Source organism: Eubalaena glacialis, chromosome X (genome assembly GCF_028564815.1).
Source record: "Eubalaena glacialis isolate mEubGla1 chromosome X, mEubGla1.1.hap2.+ XY, whole genome shotgun sequence".
NCBI classification, from domain to species: Eukaryota; Metazoa; Chordata; class Mammalia; order Artiodactyla; family Balaenidae; genus Eubalaena; species Eubalaena glacialis.
The window spans coordinates 82,698,821-82,721,294 of record NC_083736.1 but is presented as its reverse complement, the minus strand read 5'-3'; positions in this window follow the sequence as shown (position 1 = coordinate 82,721,294).

The window sequence follows — 22,474 nt, the reverse complement described above, 5'->3', positions numbered from 1 at the left end:
CAGTCACTATAAGAGATCCCAGTTTCTCAGTCTCTGCACATCTCCAACAGCCCACTTTAACAGGATCATATATGCCCCTATTGTGTTACTTTTTCATATCCTTCTGTAACTCTGGAAACAGTTTCTTTGTGCTTTTTGGGATTCCTTGTCCACCATCTTAAAAAAATCCTATACATGTAACCTCTTTTGTTATATCCTCTTTCTTCTTACTCTAGCAGAAACCTGGCTCTCCCTTGAGGATACTTTATCCCATGGTATCTTCTAAAACGGTGGCTGTTTTTTTTTTTTGTTTTGTTCTCTATTTACTGGACCTGAAGGGATGGTAAGTGTCTTTCTTGTTCTTCATTGCAGTTTTCTATTTATTTTATCTCCTATTTCCTTCTCTCATGTCAACACACTATATCACCCACCACTTCTTATTACTGCTGTCATCTGCCTATCCTCTGGTAATTTCTTATAGCTTTAAAAATATCAATATTATTTTCTCCTTGATTAGTGTCACTCTAAGACTACTTGTATCTTAATATTTTTCAATTTAATTATTCATGAAGATAACCTTTCCAACATATAAGTGTTTCTGTTTTTTTAATTTGTCACACCCTATAATTATAACCTAGAACTCTTCATTACCAACAACTACAATCCCCCCATAATCTGAATTTTGTTGTTTCCACTTGTTGACCATCTTCTCCTTTCTTTACAACTCCATCAACCAGCCCAACTTCAGTAATTCTCCAACACCTTTTATTTATTGATCTTAATATTTTCACTTTTCCTTGCCTCCTTGTCTTCTCTCTTCTTTAATTCTCCAGTCAGTATTCATAATTAATCAATTTTATTCTCTAGTCTTCTTAACTTCTCTTTCTTCTTTATACTCATTTAGTAAACCCATGACATTGTTTAATCCAGCTCTGTATTATTCTCATCTGTGGCTGAAGAAAAAAAGATTCATGCTGACTGGTCTCACTTTACACTTGTGAACATGAACCTCGAGTGGGCTCTCTATGTTTCTAGGCAATCATCTATAGAGTACTTCCCAATCACTTAGCTCTCTTACTATCTTGGACTTTCTCACATGTTCTCTTCTTTCCTTTCACACTAAACTAATGGCTTTGCTTCCTGTTTTACTGAGAAAATTAAAGCAATCAAAAGAGAACTTCCACAGATCTGTCTACCCTGACCTATCCACTTACAAGCCTTTGCAGCCAAACACTATTTTCTACTACAGCAATATATAAATCCATGCTTCTATTAAAGCCAATGTCTTTACACGAATATTAGGTAGCATTTCCTCTTGCTTCATCAATGCTACTGCACTTATAAGTCTTCCCTCTTTCCTATTTTATTGACACTCACAATTTGATGATTTTCTTTATTTCATTCTGTCAAGTTTTAAAATAATGTCTTTGTGGTGATGGCTTCCTAATTTTTATATCAAAACAAAACCACTTTTTCCCACATGAGGCTCCCACTTGGCATGCCAACTTGCACATCTAGTAAATATGTTTAATTCAAAATATCTAACAATTTCTGATTTTTCCCTCCAAACATTATCCACCTGTAGCTTTCCCCATCTCAGTTGACAGAAATTCTATCCTTCAAAGTGCTCAAGTCAATAATCTTGGAATCATCTCTGATTCTGCTCCCTCTGATACCACATGTCCAATCTTTCAGGCAATCCCATTGGCTCTACTTTCAAAATATAGCAATATGTGACTATATTCTTTCACCTAAAATGCTATAACAGACTGGTCATTGTCAACATCTCTCTTCTAGGTTACTGCAATAGTCTTCTAAATAGTCTCTCTGCTTCTACCTGAAACCTATATACAAATACTGTCAATACGCAATAAATGAAATAATGCTTTCAAAACCTAAATCACATAATGTTACTTCTTTGTTCAAAACACTCCATTTTATACAGAATAAAAGTTAAAGTATTAAAGAAAGTCTTTAAGGTTTCAGTGATCCTTCCTTAATCTCTCTGACCTAATTTTCAACTTTTTCCCCCTTGCTACTCTGCTCTAACTCTAATGCCCTCTCACTTCTGGCCCCATTCCTTTAGTTAAATCTGTACAAACTGTGCCAGGGTCTAATATTTTTCATTGACTATCCACTAGATGTTTTATCATAGAGATAAAGCTTTGATTTGGTAGTTACTTAATTTCTTTAACTTAATTCACTAACAAAATATACTTTGAGTACTTATTATGCTTTGAAAACTGCTCTAAGTTTTGAGAATTTGATAGGGACAAGATAGATAAAATTTCTGTTATCATGAAGAGTATAGTCTTAATTCAAAATACCTTGAGAATAAAGCTGGGTAAAAAGATAATAATAAATGTATGTATATTTATTTAGTTATAAATGCATTTAGATTTCTCACCTGATGAATTTGGCATATAACATCACTGGATCATTATTAATGTACGTATGATATAAAATATCCAAAATATTATTCCACTTTGTAAAAAGTGACATCATTTGTTAATGAATTAAAAAACATAACACAAAGAGATAAAATTGCTTCTATGCATACATGATGTGAAATGACCTTAAAATACCAGAACTATTTTGGTCTTATATCTAGAGAGACTGAATAGAAATGAATGACAGATTACTTCCAATATGACATTAGAAGAACCAAAAGAGTAAATCTTAGATAATTATCTAGAAAATATAAAGTTTTGGGTTTTAATTAATAATCCTTTTTTCAACTTCAAGATTTCTCTCTCTCTCTCTCTCTGAAAATATGTAGTACAAATTCAGACCTGATGAAAGAATGAAAAGCCCATTATGTAAATAAAAAAAAAATTAAAAATTAAAAAAAAAACTGAAACCAAGGGGTTAATGGCCTGCATTACTTACTGAGAGTGTCTTTCTCTAGTAGTAGTAATTTTTTTTCAAATGCAAATACCAAAAATATCTTGTTTAGCAAAAATAATTAGTGTTTGTTATTTCGTAGTCATGAAGAAAAGTCACTGACAAAGACTCTTTCTTTAACCAAGCTTCAGTCAGGCTCCTCTTAGCCCTCTTTTCATCTAGGTCTTGTCCTTGAGCCCTATCTTCAGGCTGTTAGTCCAATTGTAGTAGAATCTTGCTATGTCAGTTTAGTAACAATCCCTCCTTCATTGATATTTGATCATCCTGGCTTGCCTTCAGCAAGAATCCTGTTAAGTAACTTTAGCAAGAATCCTTGTACTCTTGATGTCTCCTCTTAGTAATGTTCCATTTACTCACCCCTTATTCTGCTCATTGGCTATAATACTTCAGATATCTTTGCTGTATTCAGAGTTGAGCCTGATGCCTCTTCCCTATTACAATAGTTTTGATTCCTATTGTAGGAGTGCCAAATAAAATCTTCCTTAACTTTTTTTTTTTTTTAAACATCTTTATTGAAGTATAATTGCTTTACAATGGTGTGCTAGCTTCTGCTTTACAACAAAGTGAATCAGTTACACATATACATATGTTGCCATATCTCTTCCCTCTTGCATCTCCCTCCCTCCCACCCTCCCTATCCCACCCCTCTAGGTGGTCACAAAGCACCGAGCTGATCTCCCTGTGCTATGCGGCTGCTTCCCACTAGTTATCTATTTTACATTTGGTAGTGTATATATGTCCATGACACTCTCTCACCCTGTCACATCTCACCCCTCCCCCTCCCCATATCCTCAAGTCCATTCTCTAGTAGGTCTGTGTCTTTATTCCCATCTTGCCACTAGGTTCTTCATGACCTCTTTTTTTTTTTTTTTTTTCCCTTAGATTCCATATATATGTGTTAGCATACTGTATTTGTTTTTCTCTTTCTGACTTACTTCACTCTGTATGACAGACTCTAACTCCATCCACCTCATTACAAACACCTCCATTTCATTTCTTTTTATGGCTGAGTAATATTCCATTGTATATATGTGCCACATCTTCTTTATCCATTCATCCGATGATGGACACCTAGGTTGCTTCCATGTCCTGGCTATTGTAAACAGAGCTGCAATGAATATTTTGGTACATGACTCTTTCTGAATTATGGTTTTCTCAGGGTATATGCCCAGTAGTGGGATTGCTGGGTCATATGGTAGTTCTATTTTTAGTTTTTTAAGGAACCTCCATACTGTTCTCCATAGTGGCTGTATCAATTTACATTCCCACCAACAGTGCAAGAGTGTTCCCTTTTCTCCACACCCTCTCCAGCATTTATTGTTTCTAGATTTTTTGATGATGGCCATTCTGACCGGTGTGAGATGATACCTCATTGTAGTTTTGATTTGCATTTCTCTAATGATTAATGATGTTGAGCATTCTTTCATGTGTCTGTTGGCAATCTGTATCTCTTCTTTGGAGAAATGTCTATTTAGGTCTTCTGCCCATTTTTGGATTGGGTTGTTTGTTTTTTTGTTATTGAGCTGCATGAGCTGCTTGTAAATCTTGGAGATTAATCCTTTGTCAGTTGCTTCATTTGCAAATATTTTCTCCCATTCTGAGGGTTGGCTTTTGGTCTTGTTTATGGTTTCCTTTGCTGTGCAAAAGCTTTTAAGTTTCATTAGGTCCCATTTGTTTATTTGTGTTTTTATTTCCATTTCTCTAGGACCTGGGTCAAAAAGGATCTTGCTGTGACTTATGTCATACAGTGTTCTGCCTATGTTTTCCTCTAAGAGTTTGACAGTGTCTGGCCTTACACTTAGGTCTTTAATCCATTTTGAGTTTATTTTTGTGTATGGTGTTAGGGAGTGTTCTAATTTCATACTTTTACATGTACCTGTCCAATTTTCCCAGCACCACTTATTGAAGAGGCTGTCTTTTCTCCACTGTATATGCTTGCCTCCTTTATCAAAGATAAGTTGACCATATGTGCGTGGGCTTATCTCTGGGCTTTCTATCCTGTTCCATTGATCTATATTTCTGTTTTTGTGCCAGTACCAAACTGTCTTGATTACTGTAGCTTTGTAATATAGTCTGAAGTCAGGGAGCCTGATTCCTCCAGCTCCATTTTTCGTTCTCAAGATTGCTTTGGCTATTCGGGGTCTTTTGTGTTTCCATACAAATTGTGAAATTTTTTGTTCTAGTTCTGTGAAAAATGCCAGTGGTAGTTTGATAGGGATTGCATTGAATCTGTAGATTGCTTTGGGTAGCAGAGTCATTTTCACAATGTTTATTCTTCCAATCCAAGAACATGGTATATCTCTCCATCTATTTGTATCATCTTTAATTTCTTTCATCAGTGTCCTATAATTTTCTGCATACAGGTCTTTTGTCTCCTTAGGTAGGTTTATTCCTAGGTATTTTATTCTTTTTGTTGCAATGGTAAACGGGAGTGTTTTCTTAATTTCACTTTCAGATTTTTCATCATTAGTATACAGGAATGCAAGAGATTTCTGTGCATTAATTTTGTATCCTGCTACTTTACCAAATTCATTGATTAGCTCTAGTAGTTTTCTGGTAGCATCTTTTGGATTCTCTATGTATAGTATCATGTCATCTGCAAACAGTGACAGCTTTACTTCTTCTTTTCCGATTTGGATTCCGTTTATTTCTTTTTCGTCTCTGATTGCTGTGGCTAACACTTCCAAAACTATGTTGAATAATAGTGGTGAGAGTGGGCAACCTTGTCTTGTTCCTGATCTTAGTGGAAATGGTTTCAGTTTTTCACCATTGAGGACAATGTTGGCTGTGGGTTTGTCATACACGGCCTTTATTATGTTGAGGAAAGTTCCCTCTATGCCTACTTTCTGCAGGACTTTTATCATAAATGGGTGTTGAATTTTGTCGAAAGATTTCTCTGAATCTATTGAGATGATCATATGGTTTTTCTCCTTCAATTTGTTAATATGATGTATCACGTTGATTGATTTGCGTATATTGAAGAATCCTTGCATTCCTGGAATAAACCCCACTTGATCATGGTGTATGATCCTTTTAATGTGCTGTTGGATTCTGTTTGCTAGTATTTTGTTGAGGATTTTTGCATCTATGTTCATCAGTGATATTGGCCTGTAGTTTTCTTTCTTTGTGACATCTTTGCCTGGTTTTGGTATCAGGGTGATGGTGGCCTCGTAGAATGAGTTGGGGAGTGTTCCTCCCTCTGCAATATTTTGGAAGAGTTTGAGAAGGATAGGTGTTAGCTCTTCTCTAAATGTTTGATAGAATTCGCCTGTGAAGCCATCTGGTCCTGGGCTTTTGTGTGTTGGAAGATTTTTAATCACAGTTTCAATTTCAGTGCTTGTGATTGGTCTGTTCATATTTTCTATTTCTTCCTGGTTCAGTCTTGGCAGGTTGTGCATTTCTAAGAATCTGTCCATTTCTTCCCGGTTGTCCATTTTATTAGCATAGAGTTGCTTGTAGTAATCTCTTATGATCGTTTGTATTTCTGCAGTGTCAGTGGTTACTTCTCCTTTTTCATTTCTAATTCTATTAATTTGAGTCTTCTCCTTTTTTCTCTTGATGAGTCTGGCTAATGGTTTATCAATTTTGTTTATCTTCTCAAAGAACCAGCTTTTAGTTTCATTGATTTTTGCTATTGTTTCCTTCATTTCTTTTTCATTTATTTCTGATCTGATCTTTATGATTTCTTTCCTTCTGCTAGCTTTGGGGTTTTTTTGTTCTTCTTTCTCTAATTGCTTTAGGTGCAAGGTTAGGTTGTTTATTCGAGATGTTTCCTGTTTCTTGATGTAGGCTTGTATTGCTATAAACTTCCCTCTTAGAACTGCTTTTGCTGCATCCCATAGGTTTTGGATCGTCGTGTCTCCATTGTCATTTGTTTCTAGGTATTTTTTGATTTCCCCTTTGATTTCTTCAGTGATCACTTCGTTATTAAGTAGTGTATTGTGTAGCCTCCATGTGTTTGTATTTTTTACAGATCTTTTCCTGTAATTGATATCTAGTCTCCTAGCGTTGTGGTCGGAAAAGATACTTGATACGATTTCAATTTTCTTAAATTTACCAAGGCTTGATTTGTGACCCAAGATATGATCTATCCTGGAGAATGTTCCATGAGCACTTGAGAAAAATGTGTATTCTGTTGTTTTTGGGTGGAATGTCCTATAAATATCAATTAAGTCCATCTTGTTTAATGTATCATTTAAAGCTTGTGTTTCCTTATTTATTTTCATTTTGGATGATCTGTCCATTGGTGAAAGTGGGGTGTTAAAGTCCCCTACTATGATTGTGTTACTGTCGATTTCCCCTTTTATGGCTGTTAGTATTTGCCTTATGTATTGAGGTGCTCCTATGTTGGGTGCATAAATATTTACAATTGTTATACCTTCCTCTTGGATCGATCCCTTGATCATTATATAGTGTCCGTCTTTGTCTCTTGTAATTGTCTTTATTTTAAAGTCTATTTTGTCTGATATGAGAATTGCTACTCCAGCTTTCTTTTGATTTCCATTTGCATGGAATATCTTTTTCCATCCCCTCACTTTCAGTCTGTATGTGTCTCTAAGTCTGAAGTGGGTCTCTTGTAGACAGCATATATATGGGTCTTGTTTTTGTATCCATTCAGCCAGTCTGTGTCTTTTGGTGGGAGCATTTAATCCATTTACATTTAAGGTAATTATCGATATGTATGTTCCTATTCCCATTTTCTTAAATGTTTTGGGTTTGTTATTGTAGGTGTTTTCCTTCTCTTGTGTTTCTTGCCTAGAGAAGTTCCTTTAGCATTTGTTGTAAAGCTGGTTTGGTGGTGCTGAACTCTCTCAGCTTTTGCTTGTCTGTAAAGGTTTTAATTTCTCCATCAAATCTGAATGAGATCCTTGCTGCGTAGAGTAATCTTGGTTGTAGGTTTTTCTCCTTCATCACTTTAAGTATATCCTGCCACTCCCTTCTGGCTTGCAGCGTTTCTGCTGAAAGATCAGCTGTTAACCTTATGGGGATGCCCTTGTGTGTTATCTGTTGTTTTTCCCTTGCTGCTTTTAATATGTTTTCTTTATATTTAATTTTTGATAGTTTGATTAATATGTGTCTTGGTGTGTTTCTCCTTGGATTTATCCTGTATGGGACTCTCTGTGCTTCCAGGACTTGATTAACTATTTCCTTTCCCATATTAGGGAAGTTTTCAACTATAATCTCTTCAAATATTTTCTCAGTCCCTTTCTTTTTCTCTTCTTCTTCTGGGACCCCTATAATTCGAATGTTGGTGCGTTTAATGTTGTCCCAGAGGTCTCTGAGACTGTCCTCAGTTCTTTTCATTCTTTTTTCTTTATTCTGGTCTGCAGTAGTTATTTCCACCATTTTATCTTCCAGGTCACTTATCCGTTCTTCTGCCTCAGTTATTCTGCTATTGATCCCATCTAGAGTATTTTTAATTTCATTTATTGTGCTTGTCATCGTTTCTTGGTTCCTCTTTAGTTCTTCTACGTCCTTGTTAAATGTTTCTTGCATTTTGTCTATTCTATTTCCAAGACTTTGGATCATCCTTACTATCATTATTCTGAATTCTTTTTTAGGTAGACTACCTATTTCCTCTTCATTTGTTAGGTCTGGTGTGTTTTGACCCTGCTCCTTCATCTGCTGTGTGTTTTTCTATCTTCTCATTTTGCTTATCTTACTGTGTTTGGGGTCTCCTTTTCACAGGCTGCAGGTCGTAGTTCCCGTTGTTTTTGGTATCTGTCCCCAGTGGCTAAGGTTGGTTCAGTGGGTTGTGTAGGTTTCCTGGTGGAGGGAACTAGTGCCTGTGTTCTGGTGGATGAGGCTGGATGTTGTCTTTCTGGTGGGTTCGTCCACGTCTGGTGGTGTGTTTTGGGGTGTCTGTGGCCTTATTATGATTTTAGGCAGCCTCTCTGTTAATGGATGGGGCTGTGTTCCTCTCTTGCTAGTTGTTTGGCATAGGGTGTCCAGCACTGTAGCTTGCTGGTCGTTGAGTGAAGCTGGGTCTTGATGTTGAGATGGAGATCTCTGAGAGATTTTTGCCGTTTGGTATTACGTGGAGCTGGGAGGTCTCTTGTGGACCAGTGTCCTGAAGTTGGCTCTCCCACCTCAGAGGCACAGCCCTGATGCCTGGCTGGAGCACCAAGAGCCTTTCATCCACACGGCTCAGAATAAAAGGGAGAAAAAATGGAAAGAAAGAAAAAAGAGGATAAAATAAAATAAAATAAAGCAATTATAATAAAAAATAAGAAAAAAAATTATTAAGAGTAAATTTATTAAGAAAAAAATTTTTTTTTAATTTTTAAAAATAGATTTATTAATTTTTTATACTAAAAATAAGAAAAAAATTATTTAGAAAAAATTTATTAAGAAAAAAAAATTTTTAATTTTTTAAAATAAACAATATGAAAAAACTTATTAAAATTTTTTTTAAAAAATAGAAAATAAGGAAAAAATTATTAAGAAAACATTTATTAGGGAAAAAAAAAATTTTTAAGCCAAAAAAAAAAAAAAAAAAAACGGACGGACCTAACCCTAGGACTAACGGTGAGAGCAAAGCTATACAGACAAAATCTCACCCAGAAGCATACACATCTACACTCACAAAAAAAAGGAAAAGGGGAAAAGTTAATATATCCTGCTCCCAAAGTCCATCTCCTAAATTTGGGATGATTCGTTGTCTATTCAGGTATTCAACAGATGCAGGCACATCAAGTTGTTTGTGGAGCTTTAATCCGATGCTTCTGAGGCTGCTGGGAGAGATTTCCCTTTCTCTTCTTTGTTCGTACAGCTCCCGGGGTTCAGCTTTGGATTTGGACCCGCCTCTGCATGTAGGTCCCCTGAGGGCGTCTGTTCCCCACCCAGACAGAACGGGGTTAAAGGAGCAGCTGCTTCGGTGGCTCTGGCTCAGTCAGGCCGGGGGGAGGGAGCGGTACGGAGGAGGCGGGGCGAGCCTGCGGCGGCAGAAGCCGGCGTGACGTTGCAGCAGCCTGAGGCGCGCCGTGCGCTCTCCCGGGGAAGTTGTCCCCGGATTACGGGAGCCTGGCCGTGGCGGGCTGCACAGGCTCCCGGGAGGGGCGGTGTGGAGAATGACCTGTGCTCGCCCACAGGCTGTTTGGTGGCGGCAGCAGCAGCCTCAGCGTCTTATGCCCGTCTCTGGGGTCCGCGCTGATAGCCGCAGCTCGCGCCCGTCTCTGGAGTTCGTTTAAGTGGCGCTCTGAATCCCCTCTCCTTGCACGCCGCGAAACGAAGAGGCAAGAAAAAGTCTCCTGCCTCTTCGGCAGCTGCAGACTTTTTCTCGTGCACCCTCCCGGCTAGTTGTGGTGCGCTAGCCCCTTCAGGCTGTGTTCACGCAGCCAACCCCAGTCCTCTCCCTGGGATCCGACCGAAGCCCGCGCCTCAGCTCCCAGCCCCCGCCCGCCCCGGCGGGTGAGCAGACAAGCCTCTCGGGCTGGTGAGTGCTGCTCGGCGCCGAGCCTCTGTGAGGGAATCTCTCCGTTTTTCCCTCTGCACCCCTGTTGCTGTGGGATCCGCGCTGATAGCCGCAGCTCGCGCCCGTCTCTGGAGCTCGTTTAGGCGGCGCTCTGAATCCCCTCTCCTTGCGCGCCGCGAAACAAAGAGGCAAGAAAAAGTCTCTTGCCTCTTTGGCAGCTGCAGTCTTTTTCCCGGACTCCCTCCCGGCTAGCACCGAAGCCCGAGCCCCAGCTCCCAGGCCCCGCCCGCCCCGGCGGCTGAGCAGACAAGCCTCTCGGGCTGGTGAGTGCTGGTCGGCACCGCTCCTCTGTGCGGGAATCTCCGCTTTGCCCTCCGCACCACTGTGGCTGCGCTCTCCTCCGTGGCTCCGAAGCTTCCCCCCTCTGCTACCCGCAGTCTCTGCCCACGAAGGGGCTTCCTAGTGTGTGGAAACCTTTCCTCCTTCACAGCTCCCTCCCACTGGTGCAGGTCCCGTCCCTATTCTTTTGTCTCTGTTATTTCTTTTTTCTTTTGCCCTACCCAAGTACGTGGGGATTTTCTTGCCTTTTGGGAGGTCTGACGTCTTCTGCCAGCGTTCAGTGGGTGTTCTGTAGGAGCAGTTCCACGTGTAGATGTATTTCTCATGTATCTGTGGGGAGGAAGGTGATCTCCGCGTCTTACTCTTCCGCCATCTTTGTAATTCCCCCTTAACATTTTAACATGTGTCAGCATAATTTTTCTTTACATCAGTTAATTTTTTTAAGGCTGAAGGGTAACAAAATATGCCACCCCAAACTATGTCTCTTTGGCATAGGATTATTTGGGCTGATTATTTTGAGAAATAAGAGACAAAGGGGGCTTCCCTGGTGGCGCAGTGGTTGAGAATCTGCCTTCAAATGCAGGGGACACGGGTTCGAGCCCTGGTCTGGGAAGATCCAACATGCCGCGGAGCAGCTAGGCCCATGAGCCACAATTACTGAGCCTGCGCGTCTGGAGCCTGTGCTCTGCAACAAGAGAGGCTGCGATAATGAGAGGCCCATGCACCGCGATGAAGAGTGGCCCCCACTTGCCACAACTAGAGAAAGCCCTCGCACAGAAACGAAGACCCAACACAGCCATAAAGAAAGAAAGAAAGAAAGAATCCTGGTCAAAAAAGGTGATGATTTAAAAAAAAAAAAAAGAGACAAAGGAAAAGCTCTGAAAACAGAGTAGGACTCAGTTTTGTAAGGAAAATATACATTTATAAAGGACATCTCCATTTGTAAGGCTGTTTCCCTCTCCGTACCAGGAAGAGAAGGATAATTAATCACAAGAGATTTTTTCGATGGAGAAAATACTTTTAAAATACAAACTGAGGTATATTAAAAATTTGTAAGAGTTTATTTGAACAAAAATCAATTCAAATTGGGCAACTTCCAATCTAGTAGATAAAAAGGAGCTCTGAGGAGCTGTTCAAAATAAAAGACTTCTATCGACAGAAGGTAGCAGGAACTAGGAAGTTATATGAGGTCAAAATGTGAGTTGATTATTTAAAAATTACCTTCTTTTAGAGGATGGCAGTTGTCTATCAGGCAGATTACCTAACTAGTGCTGATCAGGTAATTCCTGATTGACTGATTTAAGACTCCATTTCTGGGAGAACCAAAACTGTAACTAAGTTGTCTTGGTTTGGTGATGTGGGGCTTAGCACAAGCTGTTCCATTTGGGGCACTTTCCTTGCTTATAACAGCACCCATTTAAATCTGCATAACAAATTTTACCCTTGTTTACTGTGCATTTCCTGGCAACTTCCCCATAACTGGCCTCTCCACACCATTTTTTTCCTTTTCTTTTCTTTTTTTTTTGTTTTTGGCCACATGGCTTGCAGGATCTTAGTTCCCCAACCAGGGATTGAACCTGGGCCACAGCGGCACCAAGTCCTAACTACTGGACCTCCGGGGAATTCCCTCTCCATACCTTTCTTTCTCTTACCTCTAGATGAAGATGGTATTTACTCTAGTGGCTTATGCCACCTACAGGAGTTACTCCTTTCCCCCTGGGTATCTCTCATGTATACATGAAGTATACATGTTAAACTTACATTTGTTTTTCTTTTGTTAAGGTATCTTTTATTACAGAGGTCTCAGACAAGACCTCAAGATGATAGAAGGAAAATTATTTTTCCTCCCATGTAGAATCTACTAATTAAGGATTTTCCAATCTTCTACAGAGCTAGAATACAGAAACTACTTTTTGATCTACAATAAAGTTAGAAGTTCCTCTGAGGCTGTAGTTTAAGATACAAGTCTGTATCTTTTGGAGGAAGTAAGAATTGTGAATTCAGATACTTCTAAGGAAGTTTGAGCCCAAATCCTCCCTCCCCACCCAACTCCAAGGGAAAAAATTGGATCAAGATAGAGTTCAATAGTCCCTCCTAAGAGATATTTGGAAATAGTGACTAAATCGCATCATAAATGTACATTAATAGACTATTCACTCACAAGAGAATGAGAAATTGATAATTTCATTTTAAAGTGTTACTAAGTATACACAATCTGTTCCCAACTGCCCCTATCGTCTTCATAAACACATAATTTTAAAATTATTTGTGGTATTTAAAAAATACCACAGAAGGTATTTTTGTAAAGTCATAAAAATTATAAAGCTGTTCTCTTTTATCATAATTATTTCATTTGAAAAAGTAAAGTTTAAATAAAATTGGAAATGTGGGGGCTTCCCTGGTGGTGCAGTGGTTGAGAATCTGCCTGCCAATTCAGGGGACACGGGTTCGAGCCCTGCTCTGGGAAGATCCCACATGCCACGGAGCAACTGGGCCTGTGAGCCACAACTACTGAGCCTGCGCGTCTGGAGCTTGTGCTCCACAACAAGAGAGGCCGTGACAGTGAGAAAGAAGCCCGCGTGCCACGATGAAGAGTAGCCCCCGCTTGCCACAACTGGAGAAAGCCCTCGTACAGAAACGAAGACCCAACACAGCCAAAAATAAATAAATAAATAAATTTATTTTAAAAAAAAAAGGAAATGTGCATGATTTTGCTAACCCACTGTCATCCTCTCAAGCAACTTTGAGCAGATTCCTCAAAGTTAGTTTTACTCACCAAGGAGATGCAAAAAGTGCCAATCCAATTCTCTCATGACCTTTCAGAAGATAATACTAAATGTCACTTCCAACCTGCCATTACAACTTTATGTAAAACAAGTCAAAAATTCTGTAACAGAACAAGCCAAAGAAGCAGGGCATAAAGCTAAGCACCAGTCCTGGAAGGATCCAGAGCTTTCTATTTTAGTCAGATATTTACTGATCTTTTCCATGTGTGCCCTGGAAAATCCATTGAGGAAACTGAGTAACTTAATTGATGTAATTCATTGTTTGCTTTTGCCCATGTCTTTTGTATCTATTTGTCTTGGCCTACAAATTTTCAGGGAAAAGAAACCAAACTGACTGAAGGAGATGGGTGGACTAAATAATCTCCCAAGTTTTCTTCAGAAATAAGACTGTGTAGTTGGAAAGAATTTGGAGATTTTAGCTGTACCTTCTCTTTCTTACATGTTTTTTTCTTTTCTCCACATATGAAGCCAGCAACATTATTTACCCTTAGGGAGAGTGTAGACAGAATCAAGAATAATAAGTCATTATTAACAAATGATTTTAAGTCAACTGTAAAGGAAATAGTCTGACAGTCTATATTTTTGATTTGTAAAGCCAAATTATTGAGAACAAAAAGTCTATTCTGGAATTTTAAAAATGTGTTTTGTTGATCACGAGCTACCATCTCATATTGAATCATCCTTGTATTCCTAAAATAAACCCTATTTAGTCATAGGACATACTATAGTGCTGGATTTACCTACTCCTTAATTTAAAATGTTTACGTCTATATGAATAAATGACATCGGTCTACACTTTTACTTCTGTTCCGTAGTCATCAACATTTAGAATTAAAAATATTGTGGCCACACAAGCTATATTAGAGAATTATTTATTATTTTCTATAGTCTCGTATAATTAATATTTCAATTATCTATTGTTTAAAGATTAGATAGAATTCACCTGTGAATGCATCTTGTAGTGGTTCCTTTATCAATAGAAAAGCCTTGATCACGTTCATTGATTTTAAAGTAGTATTTGTGATTTTTGCCTCTTCTCACTGATAGTCTTAGCTATTATTGCACTTTCTTTCCTCTTGTATTTATTTTAGTGTTGTTTTAAAAAGACAGAGATTTTTCTATATATCTATCCAATCCACTATTTTAATATATTTTCTATTTCATTAACAATGTCATCTGTTATGTTCACTAACTCCATCTTCCTTTTTTTATTTTGGCTTATTTTGTCATATTTTTCTAATTTCTAAAGAGGGGTACTAAATTCTTATGTTTTGCTTTCTTTTTGTAGTTAAAACATTTAGAGTTACTGATTTTCTGTGAGATTTACTCGTGTTATTTTCCATAGTTGTGGGTATGAAATGTCTTCAGTTTATTCTATTTTTAATCTAATTTTTATGTACTCTTTCATTCAAGGATTAGCTAGGGATAAGTTTCTATGATCCATATAGCTATTTTTGCATAATTTTTATTATTTCCTTCTAATTGTATTGGATTATCATCATAGGATGTGTACTATAAATGTTTTATAATTTTCAATTTCACATTTTCTTGTGGTCAAGCATATCATATTTCTTCCAAATGTTCCAGGGACCAAAAAAAAAATGTATATACTTTGAGATTATGAAGTTTTATATGCTGTATCTACATATATAATCAACATATAATTACATAGTTTATATATGCATCTACGTATATAGATACATAAATCAATTTTTCTATATCATATGTACATATACAATCCAGTTTGCTTTTTATATTACTTATTTTCTTTATTCTAATTTTTATGTTTTAGAAGGTTAAAGCTCTTAATTCTGAAAACCAGAATTTTTTTTTTTTCTTATTTAAGTATTTTTCATGGTCTCTTTGCATTTCTTACAATGTTGTTTAATACATTGTTTCTATGATATTTGTTGTATACAGTTTGCATGCAAATTAGAAAAAGAGATGCACACTGATTTACATAGCCTCACAGGCACATATCTTGATGGCTGGATGGAGATACATACAAAATAAAAAGAAGTCCCTTTGCTTCCAGCATGGGCTGGATATTAATTCACACATATGTGCCTGCAGTCAGGCCCTTATGCAGTAAACTATCTGCACAGTTGTGCACAGCAGCTCCGTGTAGTTTTTGATTCTTATAGCTTGATTAAAAATTGTTATTATTATTATATAATATCCTCTATCTAGTATTAATATTTTTACTTCTACATTATTTCTTTTTGGGTGTCAGTTTCTGGTCTTTATTTTCAACCTATCATTTATCACTTTGCTTTTAATGTATTCCTTAGATGTTTTTCAGTGTAACTCAATCTCTAAGGGTTTATAATGGGAGAAATCAGACATTTCACATTAGAATTGTAACATATACACTTGACATTAATTCTTCCATCTTACTCTACATGTATTATTAATTTTACTTTATCCTTATTTTTCTTTTCCTTTATGTTGTTATTTTACTGCTTTGATCAAAGTTGCTTTAAATTTCACGATTTCCCTTTGTGTATTTGACTGTACAAGTGTATTTTTCCATGTTCTTAATGGTTATCTTACTTTTCTTGTCACTGATAAGCATACATATATTTGTGTATCATTTGAACACTTGGATACAAATGATTTCTCCATTGGAGACACTTTGATTCTACCTGATTTCCCTTATTGAAAGGGAACATTTAAAAATGGTTTAATTTTATCCCTTTAATTCTCCACCTCAAACTGAGGGAATGTTTTTACTCCCCATATGTACTTCCTCATTCCTTCAATGTTTTAATAAAGTAAGTTAATAATTTTACTTCTTGATTATTATTATACGGTTTCTTTTGGTTTTCCCTTCTATGTAAATGTTTATTGGCATTTATGCTAAATGTCAAATTGTCTGCCATTAACTATATGGAATTAATTATATATGTTGAAATGTTTGTTTATTTTTCTTCATTTGTTTACTCTTGGCTTCATCTTTTCTACCTTGTAGTGTCAGTATTGATTTATGTTATGTTTTGTTAGAATCCTTTTGTTTTTGCTTTTGTTTTTTGTTTTAATTTTGTTTTTTTATTGAAGTATAATTGATTTACAATGTTATGTTAGTTTCAGGTGTACAGCAATGTGATTCAATTATCTATATATATATAATTTTTTTCAGATTCCTTTCCTTTATAGGTTATTACAAAATATTATTCAGTGTAGTTCCCTGTGCTATACTGTAGGTCCTGGTTGGTTGTCTATTCTATATATAGTAGTGTGTATATGTTAATCCCAAACTCCTAATTTATCCCTGCCCCCCTTTCCTCTTTGGTAACCATAAGTTTGTTTTTTATGTTCATGAGTCTATTTCTGTTTTGTATATAAATTCATTTGTATCATTTCTTTTTTTTTAGATTCTACATATAAGTGATATCATATGATATTTGTCTTTCTCTGTCTGGCTTCACTTAGCATGATAATCTCTAGGAATACTTTTGTTTTATTTTTGGCACTAATGCCCAGAAAAAGAATACTCTCAAATATTCTACATGAAAATATAAATTGTTACAAGCTTTTGTGAAAAACAGTCTGTTAACCTCTATTACAATTTGGAATATAAAAACGTTTCAACTTAATATCATTCTTGGGAATCTATCCCACAGAAATAAAAGCCCCAGTTTGTAAGAAGGTACACATAAGGACATTTAATGTAGCTTTGCTGATGGTTGGGTGAAGATGTACATATATATGTACATATAAGATTATATATATATAATCTTAACCTAACCCAAGAGGAAATTTTTTAAATTCTCACAAAGAAATAGTGTGGGCTAATTCAATTCTGTATATACATTTTCCATGTATAATGGAAGGAATATGTTCACTAATTGGGAATTTATTGAATAATTTAAGCTATATTCACACCATGATATACTATGCAGTCATGAAAAAGTTAATTGGAGATAAGCCAGTTTACTCAAATAGATTTCCATATGATATTGCTGAGAGAGAAGACAAGATGTAAAATAGGGCATAAAATATGATTTCATTTTAATAAAATAATAACAAAAGTTATGATGGAGATATATACATGCATTTATTCATTTATTTACCTGCATGTGCTTATAATTATATGATCATTGAGAAAGTATAAAAAGAAAACATCTTACATTATTACTCTATTTTATCTGTGGTGTTAAAGAGTTATGCTGTCTAAAGAGGCTGAGAAGAGGGAGTGAAAGGGTAAATTCAATACAAAATAAAATATATACAACAACAACAAGAAACAAACTAGGAATCAATTTTGACATTTCAGGGCATAAATTATAAACCAAGAATCAAAAAGTAAGTGAAATATCAAATGAAATTAAAATATTTCCTACCTTAACAAAGATTGATATAATAGAGTATATTAAAAAATTGGAATATAGAATTTAGATGTAGTGGATTTCTAAGAAGTGTGTAGGCTTAAAATCAAAAATTGGAGTTGGAAGACATAATATAATCATAACAACCGTCTTTAATAATATTATTAGATTTGGTATTGGTCAAGATCATTTTCATAGCTTGTCTCTAAATTTTCTGTTTCAATGACAGATCTCCATCTAAACTCTTACCTGTAACTTTGAAGGAGTTCCCCAGTGTAGTGGTGGTTGGACAATTCTTTCTCATATTACTCATTATGTTGCTTCTACATTTTTAAAAAACTGGTGTTGCTCCAAATGCAGAACCTGGACAAGGGACTTGGAAGCAAGTAATTTATTTGGAAGATGATATCAGGAAACACATGTGAGGAAGTGGGAAAAATAAAACAGAGAAGGGAGAAATATCAATAAAGGACATATTTATGGGATGTGCTTCAGAATTGATCCAGCAGAGAAGAGGGAGACTGAGATATTTATCCACTGACATACAACCACCACTGACAGAGAGTTGCCACCAAGGAAGTTAACTGTCTCACATTTTTGCATTGCTTTTGCTTCTAGCAGAGCAAGCTCCCAAGTGCCAGGGAAGGCCCTAAGGTAAGAAAGAATAATAACAGATTTTAAGGTGTATCTGTCAGTGCTCAGCTCATGATGGGACAGTTCTGCATACATATTCTCTTGAGGTCAGAGGTTCTTATGTTCAGTCCTTACATAAAATAATCAGCATAACAGGAGCTAACTTTCAAATAATGATTAGTGTTCTTCTGGAGAATATAAGAAATGTACACTGCAATCATCCTATCAGGGATTACCAGAGATTTCACAGACCATCTTTTACTCTCATGATTTTCTATAGGACCATTGGATCTTTCAGGTGATATGGCCTAATCAGTAAAGAAGCTTGCATCACATTCTGAACTTGCTACAGAATCCTTACTTTCTCTGGCTTCACTTAAATCTTTCATCCATCCATATTACCTAATAAATATGTTAGAGGAATACTCAAGGAAATAATAAAAAAAAATTAGACATATCAAGAAGCAAAACTTTGTGAAAAGTTAAAAATAAAGAGGTACATCTTGGATGATCCAGAGATGCTTGTGAAATAACTGTTGTTATTATGTTTAAGAGCAAAAAAAAAAAAAACCCAAAACAAAAAGCAGTCAGGAAAATGATGATTTCACAAGATAATTAGAATGCATAAAAAGATTATATGGATATTATGAAACTGAAAAAATATATTTGAAATTAAGAATTTAATGAATGAGTGGACTAAATAAAAGAGAAGACGGGATTAATGAAAAGGTACCTAAGTCACTGGAAAATACAAAACTAGAGGTCAGAGATTAAGAAATGAACAAAATCCAGGACAGTACACATGGCATATGTGAGGATAAAAGAGTAAAATCATGAATTGGTGATCCAAAAGGAGACATTCAAAATTATCAGAGAAATAGTTGAAGAATTGTGTTTAAACCTGATGAAAAACATCAACACAGATATCTGAAAATTCCAATTAATCCCAAGACCATAAATACAAAGAAAACCATACCTAAGCACATCATACTAAAACTTTTGAAGAAAAACTAAAGCATAGAAAATCTTTAAAGAAGTAAGAAAAAAGTACATTTTAAAAAAGCAACAATAGACCTATTGCAGACTTCTTCACAGAAATAGTAGATGCCAGGAAACACTGAAATAAATATTTAAAATGTAGAATAAAATCAAACTGTTCACCTAATATATTACACCTACCCAAAATATTTTTTTTTGAATAGAGCAAACAGTTCTGTTTCCAGAGAAAATGGAGAGGTCCCATTCCTCCCAAGCTGTCCCCTTTACAAGTAAAACTTCCTGGATATAGATCACAAACAAGTATAGGAGGTCTGTGAAAGGTGGGAAAAAAATGTATACTGTCTAGGGACCTTAACCTTGGATAATAACACGGTCATTTGTTTTCTGGATTTCCTTGTTGCCTCACAATTATCCTGGACAGGGTACTGCAAAACCTTCCAAGCCAAAACCACAAATAGGCACCCCCATTAAAAAAAAAAAAAGCTTCCAAGAAAATCCTGATTCCTTTGTGCAAAAAGGAAGTCCTAAACCATAGGCAAGGCAGTTTAAAACAGAACCAAGAAAAGAGACTAGTAAGAAGAGTCCTCCTTGGGTCAGAACAAATGTGAAAAATAGCTTCAAAAACTACCTTAGGAATAAGGTCCACATTTAATTGGGTCAGGCTGCAGAGCATTTTATATCTCAGAGTATTGTCAAAAATATAGAGCTATCAACTGGCAATTTAGTGGAGCTAGCTTTATGTGATTCCAAACAGAGTGGACAGATTAACAAAGAGATAAAGGAAAGAGATAGCAAAAGAAAGCCCTCCTAAAACCACTGTAATTCTAGGGTGATTGTGCACATGCCTAACACTGCACCCTCTGAAGAGTAACATTAGAAGTTTCATATTGAGGAGGAAATTGACCTCACTAAAATAATGTAGCTAAGTCACTAAAATAATGTAGCTAAGTCACTAAACAAATAAATAGGCAATCAACAACCAGAAGAAACCTAGGAGTGGGTGGGATCAGTATCTACAGTTGCTACAATATATTTCCTAAAATATCTCTTAAAAAATTACAAAGTATGCAAAGAAACAAGAAAGTTGACCCATATACAGGAAAAAAAAAATGTAGCTAACAGTAAGCGCTCATGAGAGGGCCCAGCTGGCATATTTGACAAAGGTTTAAAATAATTTATCATAATAAACATGTTCAAAGATGTAAAGGATACCACACTTAAAGAAGTAAAGGAATGTATGATGATGTATGATGACATTGTCTCATTAAAGAGAATAACAATAAAAATAAATTATTTTTTAAAAATGGAAATTCTGAAATTAAAAAACACAATGACTGAAAAGAAAAATGTATTAAAGGGGACAAAAATAATTGTGAATGAGAAGAAGAAATAATCCGTGAAATTAAGGATAGATTGATAGAGATTATGTAATCTGAAGAATATATAAAAAAGAAATTAATAAAATTGAAGAGTCTCAGAGAAATGTGGAATATCTCTAAGCACACCAAGATATGCATCATGGAGTAAAAAGGAAAGGATAGAGAGAAAAGAGCAAAAAAAAAAAAAAAATCTTAATAATTAATGGCTAAAAACTTTCCAAATTTGATTTTTAAATTATCAGTCTACACATCCAAGAAACTCAATGTACTTTAAGTAGGATAAAAGCAAAGAGATCCACACACAGTTCATTATAAAAGAAATGCTGAAAACCAAAGCCAAAGCTAACATTTTGAAAGCAACAGAAACCAAAAAAAAATAATTATCATGTAGAAGTGTATCTCAATATACAATTAAAAGTTGATTTTCCATGAGAAAAAAAATGGAAATCAGAATGCATTGAAATGGCATATGTAAAATGCTGAAAGAAAAAAAATCAAATACCAACTAAGAATCTTACATCCAGAAAAACTAACTTTCAAAAATGAAGGTGAAATAAAGGCATTCAAAGATTTAGGAAAAAAAAAAATCAGGGAATTTGTGGCTAACAGACTCAACTTAGATGAATTATAGGAAGTTTGTCAGGCTTAAAGCAAGTGATCCAAGAATGAAATTTGAATCTTCACACACCAAAAAAAGGGCACCAGTAAAGGTAATTATGTAATTATAAAAGACAGTGTAAATGCTTATTTCTTCTTCTTGCTTCTCTTAATTGTTATAAAAAGCAAACACAATAGTATAAAACAACATGTACATAATTGTGTTGTTGGCTTGAATCTCCAGGAACAAAGAGAATCAGATGGTAAATAAAAGGTTGATATAACAAATTCTATAAATATATCATTGTTCACCTTTCTTCTCTCAGTTTCTTTAAAATATGGTACATTTTACAAAGTATCTAAAATGTAGCATTGTGTTTGCAACATATAACAATAATAGCACAAAAAAGGGAAGAAGAAGAAATAGAGCTTACAGAAGTAACATTTATATATCAAACTGGAATTAAATTAGCATAAATCTGATGTCGATTCTGATAAGATGTATAAGGTAAGCTCTAGAGTAACCATCACTAAATTAACTAAACAATATAATGGTAAAGTTATTAAATTTATTAAAATGATACAGTAGAAATTAGTTATTGCTAAAGGAAGTAGTAAGAATGAATAAAAGAAAATAAAGGACATGAAATATACAGAAAAAAAGTAAAATCTCAGATACAAATGCAACTGTATCAATATAATATAACATTAATTGTGAATTAATTAAACAATCCAATCAAAAGGCAACATTATCTTAAAGAACAAAATAAAAAATCCAATTATATGCTATGTACAGGAGAAATATTTTTGATTCAAAGATCAAAATAGGTTAAAGGAAACAAAGATGAACAAGCATATCACATGGTTCCAACATCAATCTTCAAACAAACACCACTTGTGTGTCCATGCAATTCAATTCTGACATTAACCACTCAGAGTCAGCACAGAATCCACAAGTTCAGGGTAAAGTCCTTCACAAGACTGCCCACTTCAGATGACAATGCAAGTTTCAGTTGTCCCCAAGGCACTCACACTTCTGCCTCCTGGCTACAAATTTAGGGTTCACATGACCTCCTCAGGTTTGATAACTCTCTAGAACAACTTCACAAAACTCAG